General features: G+C 46.0%; 1 protein-coding gene across 1 annotated transcript in view; it reads left to right on the top strand.

Annotated features, from left to right (window-relative positions):
* LOC122808782 (glycosylated lysosomal membrane protein) overlaps positions 1–12,158 on the top strand; it is a 429,002-nt gene that overhangs the window by 289,409 nt on the left and 127,435 nt on the right. The window lies entirely within an intron of this gene.

Below are 12,158 nucleotides of genomic sequence, written 5' to 3'. Positions count from 1 at the left end.
TCATTTTGATAGCTACGAATTGGCCTAGTCAGTTTTGGTACCCTACTCTACTGCACCTTTCCTTGGTACCTCCTTGGAGTCTTCCTCTGACCCATTCTCTACTGTCCCAGCATCAGGGTCAGGTATTTCACTCTCAAATCAAGACTGTCCGTCTGGCAGCTTGGCTCATCAAAGGCAATTGATCCCTTCTTCTCTTCCTAAACAAGTTTTGGATGTTCTTTTGGAAGCTAGGCGTCCTAGTACAAGGAAATCTTATGCTTCTAAATGGAAAAGATTTTGTATTTGGATGCAGGATCGTGGCTCTGATCCTTCAATACCTGATATCTCATCTATTTTACTTTATCTCTCAGACCTTCTGCTTAAAGGTCTTTCCTTTTCTTCCATCAAAATTCATGCTTCTGCTATTTCGGCTCATTTCAATTGTGATCCTCCCATTTTTTCCCACCAACTGGTCAGACAATTTCTGAGAGGAGCTAAGAATTTAAGACCTCCTAGATCTCCTCCTGTCCCTCCTTGGGATCTCAACTATGTCTTGGAAAAGCTTACTTTGCCTCCTTTTGGGCCTGCTGCCTCTGCGGACATTAAGTTCTTATCCTGGAAGACAGCTATCTTGTTGGCCTTGACTTCTGCCAGAAGGGTGTCTGAGTTACAAGCCCTTATGGCCGTGGAACCATACCTCATCTTCCATCAGGACAGAGTTTCCTTGAGGACCAATCCTACTTTTATGCCTAAGGTAGTTTCTAGAGTGGCTCTAAATCAGACTATTCACCTTCCTACCTTTTTTCCAAAACCCCAAAATAAGGGGGAAAGGATTTTGCATTCATTGGACGTACACAGGCAACTACGTTTTTACCTGGACAAAACTAAAAGTTTCAGAAAAACAGATCAATTGCTGATTTCATTTGCTTCCAGTTCTCTAGGTAAAGCTGTTTCTAAGCAAACTATTTCCAAATTGATTGCTCATGGAATAAGATATTGTTATTCTCATTATGGAAAGCAGATTCCAGGTACTGTCAGGACTCATTCTACTAGAGCAGCAGCCACTTCAGCAGCCTTTCTCAGAGGAGTTCCTACCAAGGACATTCTGGAGGCTGCCACTTGGAGCTCGGTGCATACTTTTTCCAAGCACTATAACCTCCCTTTGTACTCTAAGTCTAGGGCAGGCTTTGCCTCTGCTGTCCTGCAGGGTCTTCTAGCTGCTCCTTCTTCATAACCTCCTCCCGTGTTATCAGCTTTGGGATTCTACCCTACAGTTATGACTGCAACAGTGAAACACGATGAACATAGTACAGTTGTGTATACCTACCATAAATGTAAATGTTCGAGTGTCTTCACTGTTGCAGTCTGTGTTTCCCTCCCTCCAGACCCCTCTTGGTTCTATTTACTTTCTGTATTTCCTTTTCCAATACCTTTCTGGTGTATTTGTGTTTCCCTTGGGACACCTTTTTTGGTTTTATGGGGGCTTCTGACATCAGGGGCAAGAAAGGCTGGAGAAGATGGTGTCTGCTGTCAGCTTTATACCCATGCGCTCTGACGTCCGGGTACTAGCTGATACAGCCGACGCCGGACCCAGACTTTGATATTCTGGCTGACCTCGGGCTGCCTGCCGGCAGGAGTACCCTACAGTTATGACTGCAACAGTGAAGACACTCGAACATCTACATTTATGGTAGGTATACACAACTGTACTTTCCCTTGGAGAAACATGAATCCGTTAGTGAGACCCCCTCGGACAGCCATTCTGAGGAGGTCCCTCACAAATGCCTGTGCAAAAGGAGGCACTTGGACTCCCCTGAGTCCCTTACAGAGGATACCGATTTTGGAGGAAGGGGAAGGTTCCCCCAAATCTCCCCCCGATGACGTCTCCTTTGGAGACCTTATGGAAATACTCCGCCAAAGGGGGGGGTGGTCCACCCAAAAACCTTCCTTGGACAAGTCTGTATTCCTGGAGGCATTCGACATAGTCCCATCTACCTCTTGTGTCCCCCCCCCCCCCAGTTCGACCTGATTACCACCAGGGCGTGGAAGGAGCCGGACACTGTAGAGCCGATACCCAAAAGGCCCAATAAGGTTCTTAGTCCCCCTGCAGACAGAGCTTCTCGGAGCAAGGGTTCCCCGGTTGATGCCATGGTGGTGGCGGCCACCAAAAAGGAACTCACCCAGGAAAGTTCTTTGGTCCATCCCCCTGACAAGGAGTCTCTGGCAATGGACCGTATTGGAAAGCGGACTTTTGCTTCAGCTACCTTCTCTCTAAGGGCGTTGAATTACTTGGCCCATGTAATCAGACTGCAGCGGGACCTGGTCAAAGAGTACGCTGAGTCTCCCCCAGAGTCCATGTCGGCCAAGGATAAATGGACTTTCTCTTCTCGTATGGCCACTCTCAAGTCAGTGTCTAATACTTCTATGCGGCTACTTTCCCATGCCACGGAGGGAGCCGCTAGAGCTAGCAGCTCTGGTATCGCCTTAAGGCATCATGCCTGGCTCGGAGTCCTTCAAGGCGTCCTTTGCGAATGCACCCTTTGACGGGTTGACCCTGTTCGGGAAGACTGTTTGCGAGATGCTGGTGCAGAGAGAAAGATGGGAAAACATGGTCCGCTGTCGGAATCTGCTTTTCTACCCCTCAAAGGTCCTTCTCCAGGAACCAGCGAGGGCAGAAGTGGTTCCGGAAATCTCAGCAGGCCTGGAATGCTCAGGACTCCTCTTCCCCCAGAGGCAGAGGGGGACAAGGTGGACGCCGGCCTAGAGGCAGAGGGGGACCGAAGAACTTCGGGTCATGGGAGCCCTTTTCCAACTGACCCGCGCAGCAGCCCTGAGGGGCTGCCCAACTGCTCCTCTCTGGAGGCAGTTGGGGGACATTTTTCGAGGCACCTGGCTCAATGGGAGTCCATCACGACAGATCGCTGGGTGCTTCAGATAATATCCAGAGGCTATTCAGTCCCCTTCATAAGCAAGCCCCCTTACTCAAGGCGCCTCCCAGATGTCCCACCCACCCAAAGGGAGGCCGCGGTTTTGGAAATAAAAAAGCTGTTGGAAAAAAGAGCCATCCAGCATGTGCCCCCAGACCACTCCAGATCAGGCATCTACTCCAGGTTCTTTCTGGTGCCAAAAAAGACTGGGGACTTGAGGCCGATTCTCAACCTGTCAGCAATGAACCTTTTAATTGCTGAGGAGAAATTCTGGATGGTCACACTCCAGTCCATCCTGCCCCTCTTGCAGGAGGAGGACTGGATGTGCTCCATAGACCTCAAGGATGCGTACTACCATATTCTCATGGACAGATGGTCCAGGAGGTTTCTCTGCTTTCGGCTAGGGGCCAATCATTACCAGTTCAGGGTCCTACCCTTCGGTCTCGCCACAGCCCCCGGGGTGTTCACCAAGGTCATGGCAGTTGTAGCAGCCCACCTGAGGCTCCAGGGCATACAGGTCTTCCCGCACCTAGACGACTGGCTCCTCACCACCTCCACCAGGCATCTACTTTCTCTAGCCTGGGGATTTCTTGTTCATTGTGGAATCCTAGTCCTTGCCATCCCTGTCAGGCCAGACTTCTCCATGCCCTTGACCAGAGCTACCGTTAGCCTCATCCCTGAGACAGAGGGCACAAAAGCCCCAGGAGAGACCCACCTTGGTGGTTTTCCTCTTCAGATACTTCCCCAGAACATCCCCCTGAGGAAGTACCTGCGAAGAAAGTGCAAGAGGAAGCATTTAGACTCCTCTGAGGAGTCTTTCACTGAGGATACCAATTTTGATGAGGGAAGGTTCCCCCAGGTCACCCCCTGATTCTTAGGGGACATCCTGGAAATCCTGAAACAGCAGTGGCTAGATGTTCTTTGTGTTTCACTGTTGCAGTCATTACATTTGGGTACTCTCCTGGCAGGTTGCTCTCAGTCAGCCTGAATTCCAAAGTCTTGGGTCCTGCGTCGGTTGCTGTCTTCTCTTCCATGACGTCAGGTCATCAGGGGTATAAAACATGCAGCTGACGCCATGTTCTTTAGTCTTTCTTGCCGCGCGGTGCCCAAAGCAGAAGCATTTTGCAAGTGCCGGTCTGCCGACTACTGAAATATTCGTGTTTGAGTTTCAGAACCGAATTCTTCACTAAAGCTAAGTAACCCGTTGGGGAAACTTTTTTTCTTGCTTTTTACCGATGTCAGAAAAAGTTAATAATTGTATTTGTGGAAAGCAAATACCTCATAAGGATTTCCATTTATACTGTATTCCTTGCCTAGGCCCTGATCACAACGTGCCTGGCTGTTGTTTTGTGCTAGATTTAACCAATGCACTATTAAGCGTCTGTATATTTTTGCATCAAAATATTTTGGAAACAGATTTAACTTCCCAAAAATGTTGTCTGATAGCAATCCGACTACCGGTGTACATAAAAAATGCAAAGGAAAGGACGGAGAAAGGCAGTCAAGATCCAAAACTGATGACTAAGCTTCTCCTAAGCCAGTCGCCGGTACACAGTGAGGTGCTTTCGCAGCCCCTGATACCTTCGAGTCGCAGGCCTCTACCAACACTCGTGGAGTCCGGCATGCCGCAAGATACTCAAGGTATTGGACCGCCAGATGTATCTCCCTCAGATGGGTCCGGAGCTGCTGAGCAGGCACCGGCCTCCGAGGGTGTATTCAGACCTCAACATTTGTATATCAAACTGATGATAGCTGCAAAATCAAAAACAAAAGCAACGTCTAAGACTAAAAAACTGACATGAGCCAAGTGCACAGGCCTCTATGACTAAAAAACAGATCAAAATGGCTGAAGACTTTATTACCTTGATCAGGGGTACCCATCCCCCTCCAGATAAGAGGTCTAGGCAAGACACTGACTATGAATCTTCAGATCAGGTTTCTATTCTGATCAGAAATTATCCATCTCCCCATGAGGATTCTGATGCTGAGGAGTCTATTCCATCTGCATCTCCTCGTGAGGATTATTCATTTGGAGAAACATTGCATACTTTGAGGGAGCATTTTCACTGGGAGAGTCAAGAATAGAGGCTCAGGGATTTCCTTTAGTCATTCCCCCTGTCCTAGACATTGTGGATGATATGTTTTTGGAGTCAAGCTTGACCCCTGACTCCTTACCTCTGGCTCCCAGTAAGCCTGACAGATATTACAGGGTCCTTGACTCTCATAAATTTTTATTTAAAAACCCTGCTGCTGATCCTGAAACTATTTCACAGGGTCCAAAGGGGAGTTAAGGCCTCAACATCAAAAAAAATCCTACCCCCTCTGACAGAGATTCAAGGGCACTGGACAAATGGGGGAAAAAAGGTTTATACTTCTGCAACCTTAGCAGTCAGGGCCTTAAATTGTCAATTTCGTGTGCTTAACTACTAACATGTATTGGGATTGCTGAAACAGAAAATTGTTGATTTCAGAATGTGCAGAAAATAAAGAATTGCAGGAATTATTGCATGCAGCTGAACAAGTAGGAAAGCATACTTTGCAATGCGGGTTTGATTCCTTAGAGGCCTCCTGCGGGGCCGCAGTTACTGGATCTGTGATTAGGAGGCATGCCTGGTTAAAGGAACAAAATTTGCCTGATCATGTTAAAGCTAAACTGCTAGATGCACCTTTACAGCATGATTCTCTGTTTGGTATTAAGGCAGAAGAGGTTTTAAAGAAAATGGAAGACAAAGCTAAGTCTATGCAAACTGTTAGACTTTTTACAAGTGCAGCCACCAAGATTCAGTAGACACTGGCCTACAAAAAAATTGGTCCTTTCCTGTGTCAGACAGAGCTCAAAGGGGCAAATCCAGACGCCCTAAGGGTTCCAGATACCAGGCATAAGATTCATACAAGTCAAAGCAATGGGGCGCTTCCACCTCCAAATCTGGAGGAGATGAAGCACAAGCCTACAGAAAGCAATCCCAATGACTTCCCTCTGCCTATACCAAGCACTTATCTTTTGGCAACACCCATAGGGGGAAAATTAGCACTTTTTGCTCAAAACTGGCAGTTAATAACCCATTAATAACACAGAATCATATCACAGGGATACAGATTCCATTTCTGCACTCTGCCAATGGCAAATGGTTGGCCAGATCTGCCAAAAAATCAATGGACAGAGGCGCAGAAACAGGTTACGTCCCTCATGCATATGGGGGCCATTCATATAGTACCAGAACAGGAAAAAGGACAAGGTTTTTACTCAAGACTGTTCTTGGTACCCAGAAAGGACAAGGCCTGGCGGCCAATACTGGATTTATCGATTTTGAACACATACCTGGACATTCCAAAATTCAAAATGCTGACTTTACAGCAGCTTCTGCCCATGCTGGGCAAGAATGCTTGGGTGGTGACATTAGACCTAAAAGAGGCATACCTGCATGTCCCAATAAGACAATCGTGCAGAAGATAACTCAGATTCAAGGCTGGATTAATGCATTACCAATTCTCTGCACTGCCCTTTGGCTTAACTACTGCGCCCAGGGTCTTTACAAAGTGCCTGGCACCAGTAATTACATTTTGCAGACGAAGAAATATACAAATATATCCTTACTTAGACGACTGTCTCATTCAAGCAGAGAACAAGGACATTCTTCTTCGACATCTGGCGTTTGTGAAAAGGTTTCTAACATGCCTAGGGTACACAATAAATGAAAATAAATCGCAACTGGTACCCTCTCAAAAGATAACATTCCTGGGTGTAAGCTTGAAAACAACTGCCCAGATGGCTTACCTCACGCCAGACGAGCAAGGCAGCTGACTACTTGCTTCAAACTGATGGCAACAAAGACCCAGTTATCTGCAAGACAAATTCTGCAGGCTCTGGGCTTCATGGCATCCTGCATCCTATTGATTCCATATGCAAGACTGCATATGAGGAATCTTCAATGGTACCTGAAAAGTTTATGGAGTCAACATTCTCAGTCTGGAAGCAATGATTCCTCTCGTACCCTGCCTACAACAGGAGTTTCTATGGTGGGTAAAGGCATGTCAACAAAACATGGGACGGCCCTTCACTCTCCCCCCTGCCCAGCCACACCTTGACAACAGACGCATAGGATTATGCCTAGGGGGGCCCCACATGACGAGAAGATATATTCAGGGCATATGGACCCCAAAATAAATGCATCTGCATATCAACTAGAAAGAGATGCTAGCTGTTCAAGATGCCCTAACAGCCTTCAAGGACTTACTTCATCCAGGACAACTATTGATAAAGACGGACAACACCACAGTAATGTGGTATATAAACAAGCAAGGAGGCACACACACTCATACCCCCTTTGCAGATTAGCCATGGCACTGTGGGACACCGCTTTGACCTACCAAATACATCTTCAATTTCAATTCCTGCCAGGAAAACAAAATACACTGGCAGATGATTTAATCAGAAACCTTATGGATCCTCACAAGTGGAAAATAAATCCACAAGTCTTCAGCATGATGATACAGAAATGGGGGAGCCCAGACATAGATCTATTTGCCTCTCCTCAAAATGATCAATTGAAAAAATTCTGAACAAGGGCTTATCACAGACAAGCATGGAAAATGGGCGTCCTATCCTTCAGTTGGAAAAACCTATCCGTTTACGCCTTTCCTCCTCTGCCTCTTCTCCCCAAGGTCCTCCTAAAAGTCAGACAAGAGAAACCAAAGATACTAATTGCCCCGGACTGCCCCCCCCCCCCCACCTTACCTCAGATACCTCAACTACTGAACCAGCAAAACAGTCAGATCCTGCACAGTCAACTACAGACACTGAACCTGGCAGCATGGCTTTTCATGTAGTCATACAAACACCTCTCAGTAAAGCTGTGATTGATGTCATTTTGGAATCCAGAAAGCCTAATACTAGAAAATCTTATGCTGACAAATGGAAGAGATTCTGTGCTTGGAATCGAGCACAAGGAACTGATACAGCAGAACCAAATATTCCTCAGATATCTCAGTACTTAACTGAGATGCTTGACAAAGGCTTTTCTCATCAATCAAAATCTGTGCCACTGCCATTTCAGCTCATTACAATACAGAGCCATCAATCTTTTCTCATCCTTTACTAAAGCAGTATCTTAGAGGAGCCAAAAATTAAAGGCCTCTTAGATCACCATTACCTGCATGGGACCTCAACTGTGTTGGAAAAGCTCACCCTGCCTCCATTTGAACCAGCTGCTACCACTGATATAAAGTTCTTATCATGGAAAACAGCTCTGCTACAAGCAACTACTTCAGCAAGAAGAGTTTCAGAGCTACAGGCCCTCATGGCTGTAGAGCCTTTTATCAGATTTCTCCCAGACAGGGTGTCTCTGAGAACAAATCCTACTTTTATGCCTAAGGTGGTTACCAGTGTGGTTCTTAACCAAACAATTCATCTGCAAACTTTTTATCCAAATCCGCAGAACAAAGGGGAGAGAATTCTGCATTCCTTGGACGTACACAGACAGCTAAGATTCTACTTGAGCAGGACTAAAGCTCTAAGAAAAACTGAGCAATTACTAGTGTCATATGCTGCAGGATCAGAAGAAAAGGCTATTTCAAAGCAGACAATTTCAAAGTGGATAAGCTACTGCATCCGTTTCTGCTACTTGTACCATTGTAAACCTGTGCCCAAGGGCATTAGGTCTCATTCCGCCAGAGCTGCAGCTGCTTCAGCAGCCTTTCTTAGAGGAGTACCAACCAAAGACATTCTAGAGGCTGCTACTTGGAGTTCTGTTCACACCTTCACAAAGCATTATCATTTGCTTCTCTACTCTAAGTCCAGGGCAGGCTTTGCCACTGCAGTGCTGCAGGGCCTTCTAGCTGCACCTAATGCTGTTTAGCTCCAGCCTCACAACCATAGCTTTGGGATTCTACCCAAATGTAATGACTGCAACAGTGAAACACTAAGAACATAGTACAGTTGTGTACACTTAACATAAATGTAGATATTTGAGTGTATTCACTGTTGCTGTCCAGATTACCCTCCAGCCATCCCCGTGTCATTTTGGAGTTTCTTTCGTTCTCTATCTTCTGCAACCAATGTGGTGTATTTGCTTGTAGATGAAGGCAAAGTTTATATTGATGTGTGTGTGTGTGTGTGTAAAATATATATATATATATATATATATATATATATATATATATATATATATATATATATATATATATATATATATATATATATATATATATATAATGATTATTTTATTTTATCTTTTTGCTACCTTTTTGGGGGCACCTGACATCAGGGGCAAGAAAAACTAAAGAAAATGGCATCTGCTGCATGTTTTATACCCCTGATGACCTGACGTCATGGAAGAGAAGACAGCAACCAACGCAGGACTCAAGACTTTGGAATTCAGGCCAAATGTAATGACTGCAACAAGTGAATACACTCTAACATCTGCATTTATGGTAAGTGTACACAACTGTCCTTCTTCCCTCCAGCCTTCCTCTGAGGAGTCTGTATACCTGGAGGTTTTTCATACCCAAACTTCTACCTCTTTCTCTCTCCACTGATGAGCTCATTAAATTGATCATGCCAGCAGTCCTGGAAGATTCCCGACTCAATTGAGCTGATCCCCAAGAGTCCTGACTGTATCCTTTTTCTGCCCCTAAGGAAGAGCAGCATTGGGCTTAACAGTATCCCTGTAGATGACATGGTGATAGCAGCAGCCACAAAGAAGGAACTTGCAGAGGAAAGTCCTACTATCTATCCTCCAAACAAGGAGTCTAGGACTTTGGCTAGGTTTGGAAAGTGCCTTTATGGTTCATTGATCTTTGCTCTCAAGTCTTTGAAGTACATGGTGCACTTTACCAGGTTGCAGAGTGATCTTATCAAAGAGCTGATAGATGCACTCACAGGAGCAGTAGCTGGAGGGATACAAGGTAGATATCTCTCAGATCGCCACCCTCGAAGCAGTTTGTAAGTCGCCCATGAGGCTAATTGCCCATGCAGCCGAAGGGACCATGAGCAGCGGGTTCAAGCGTAGCCATTATGAGACGCACCTGGATGCGCTTGTGTGACTTTGTGGAACCATTATAATATTTTATTTGTCAACACTATGTTTGACAGAAAATCACACTTTGGACCCAAGGTAAGACACACTGGCCAGATGTGAAAAAGATGGGAAGACTTTCTCCCATGGGTGTATGCTTCTTCGCTCAATGGACCTACTACAGGAACCAGAGAAGTGTGAGGGTATGGTTCAAAAAGTCCCAAGGGCCTTTCCAGGACTCATGTGGCAAGGACTTTCCCTGGTGCAGAGGGGGAGGTAACAATAGAAGATGCCATCCTAGAGGCAGAGGTGGCCTTCAGAACCAGGGGTCCAGAAATTTTCTCTGCTAACTCCTACCAGCACTCCTGAACAGAAGCTCAATTACCTTCCACTGGAGGCAGTTTGGGCACAATTATCCCTGCACCAAGCTGCCTGGCTACAGATAACGTTTGACAAATGGATGCAGGGAACCATTTGCAGAGTTTACATTATTCCCCTTTCCTCAAATCCAAAAGCACAAGAAAGACTCCTGGACATCCCACCCAGTCACTGGGAAGCAGCAATCGTAGAAATTCAAAAACTGCTCAAAAAAAGTAATCCAAGAAGTCCCACTAGACCAAAGAGGATCTGGGTTTTGATTCTTTTTAGTACCCAAAAAGACAGGGGACTGGAGACCCATTTTGGATCTCTGCCAGTTCAAGGCAGTGCAGCAAACCAAATTCCGGATGGTCTCTGTACAGTCAGTACTTCCTTTCTTGGATAAAGATGATTGGATGTGCTCTGTATTGCCATATAAAAATGGACAGATACTCCAGGAGATTCCTGCACTTCCAGTTGGGAGCTAGTCATTTCCAGTTCAGAGCAATGCCCTTTGGTCTCACCACAGCCCCTAGGGTGTTTGTCAAATGCATTACAGTGGTAGCAGCTCATGTCAGACTGCAGGGATTATGCGTTTTTCATTATCTTTGACTGGCTCCTTACCGTTACCACCGGGCGCCAACTAGAATAGGCAAGAGATTACACCCTGCATATTTGCGCTTTATTGGGCATTTCAGTAAATTACAAAGTCAAATCTACAACCTACTCAACAATTAGAATTTATCAGAGCCCTAGCAAACACTATTATGGGGAATCGCTTCACTCCCAGTAGACAGGCTTCAAAAGATCAGATCACAAATAAACCATATAGTTCACAACAAAAGTATTCTAGCCAGGCTCATCTTACAGGCACTGGGCTCGATACCCTCTAAAACTCTACTTCCCTTCGCCAGATATCACATGTTGATTCTACAATGGCTTCTAGCTTCCCAATGGTCGTCAATGAATCAGCCGATGTCTTACTGCATCTTGAGCACCAATCGCTGCAAACAAGACCTGTCTTAGTGGCTCCATTCCAACGAAATTCTTTTGGGCCATCCTTTCATCATTCCCCAGCCCCAAGCCATAGTGACCATGGATGCTTTCCTGATAGAGTGGGGGGGGGGCATTATCTGGGGGGGCATTATCTGAGAAGGACTGTCCAAGGCACTTGGTCCCAACAGGAAGCCAATTTGCACATCAGTCTTCTAGAGTTGAGGGCGGTGCTCTTGGCATTGCAAGCATTTCAAGATGCCCTTCCCTTGGGAACAGTGTCCATTCAGATGGACATGTCATTGGTCTGGAACATCAACAACCAAGGGGGAACCAAATCTTATCCACTTTGTTGAGAAGCCTTCAGAGTTTGGCAGTAGGTGAGTTCTTCCAACTGCTTTCTCATGGTGGCACACATTCTGGGGATCTCCAACGTGATGGCAGACAAACTGAGCAGAACTATTCTAATGCCTCACAAGTGGTCTCTCGATCCTGTGGTGATGGAGAAGATATTCCGCCACCTTGCTGCGATCTGTTTGTCCCCCTCAACAAGAAGTACAGTACTTTTTGCTTTAATCCCCCCCCCTCCGGGGGAGTCGCCCTGAGATGCTCTTCTGCACAATTGGCCCTCCAGGTCTCCTGTATACCTTTCCCCCAAACTCCTCTGATTTCCCAGTTTCTAAAGAAAGCCAAGAGGTCAGAGAAAACAGTAATCCTCATTGCTCTGTTTTGGCCTCGACCAGTTTGGTTTCCCTTCATATGGCCTCATCTTCTTCAGAAACCTTGGATTCTGGACCCCGTTTCAGATTTATCTCATCCAGAAGGTATGATTCATCTGAATCTCCAACATTTCAAGCTCACTGCATGGCTTCTCCAATTCCCATGATTG

Source organism: Protopterus annectens, chromosome 8.part0 (assembly GCF_019279795.1).
Source record: "Protopterus annectens isolate FY-2018-M chromosome 8.part0, PAN1.0, whole genome shotgun sequence".
In the NCBI taxonomy this organism is placed as follows: Eukaryota; Metazoa; Chordata; order Ceratodontiformes; family Protopteridae; genus Protopterus; species Protopterus annectens.
This window is presented reverse-complemented; position numbering and strand designations above follow the sequence as displayed.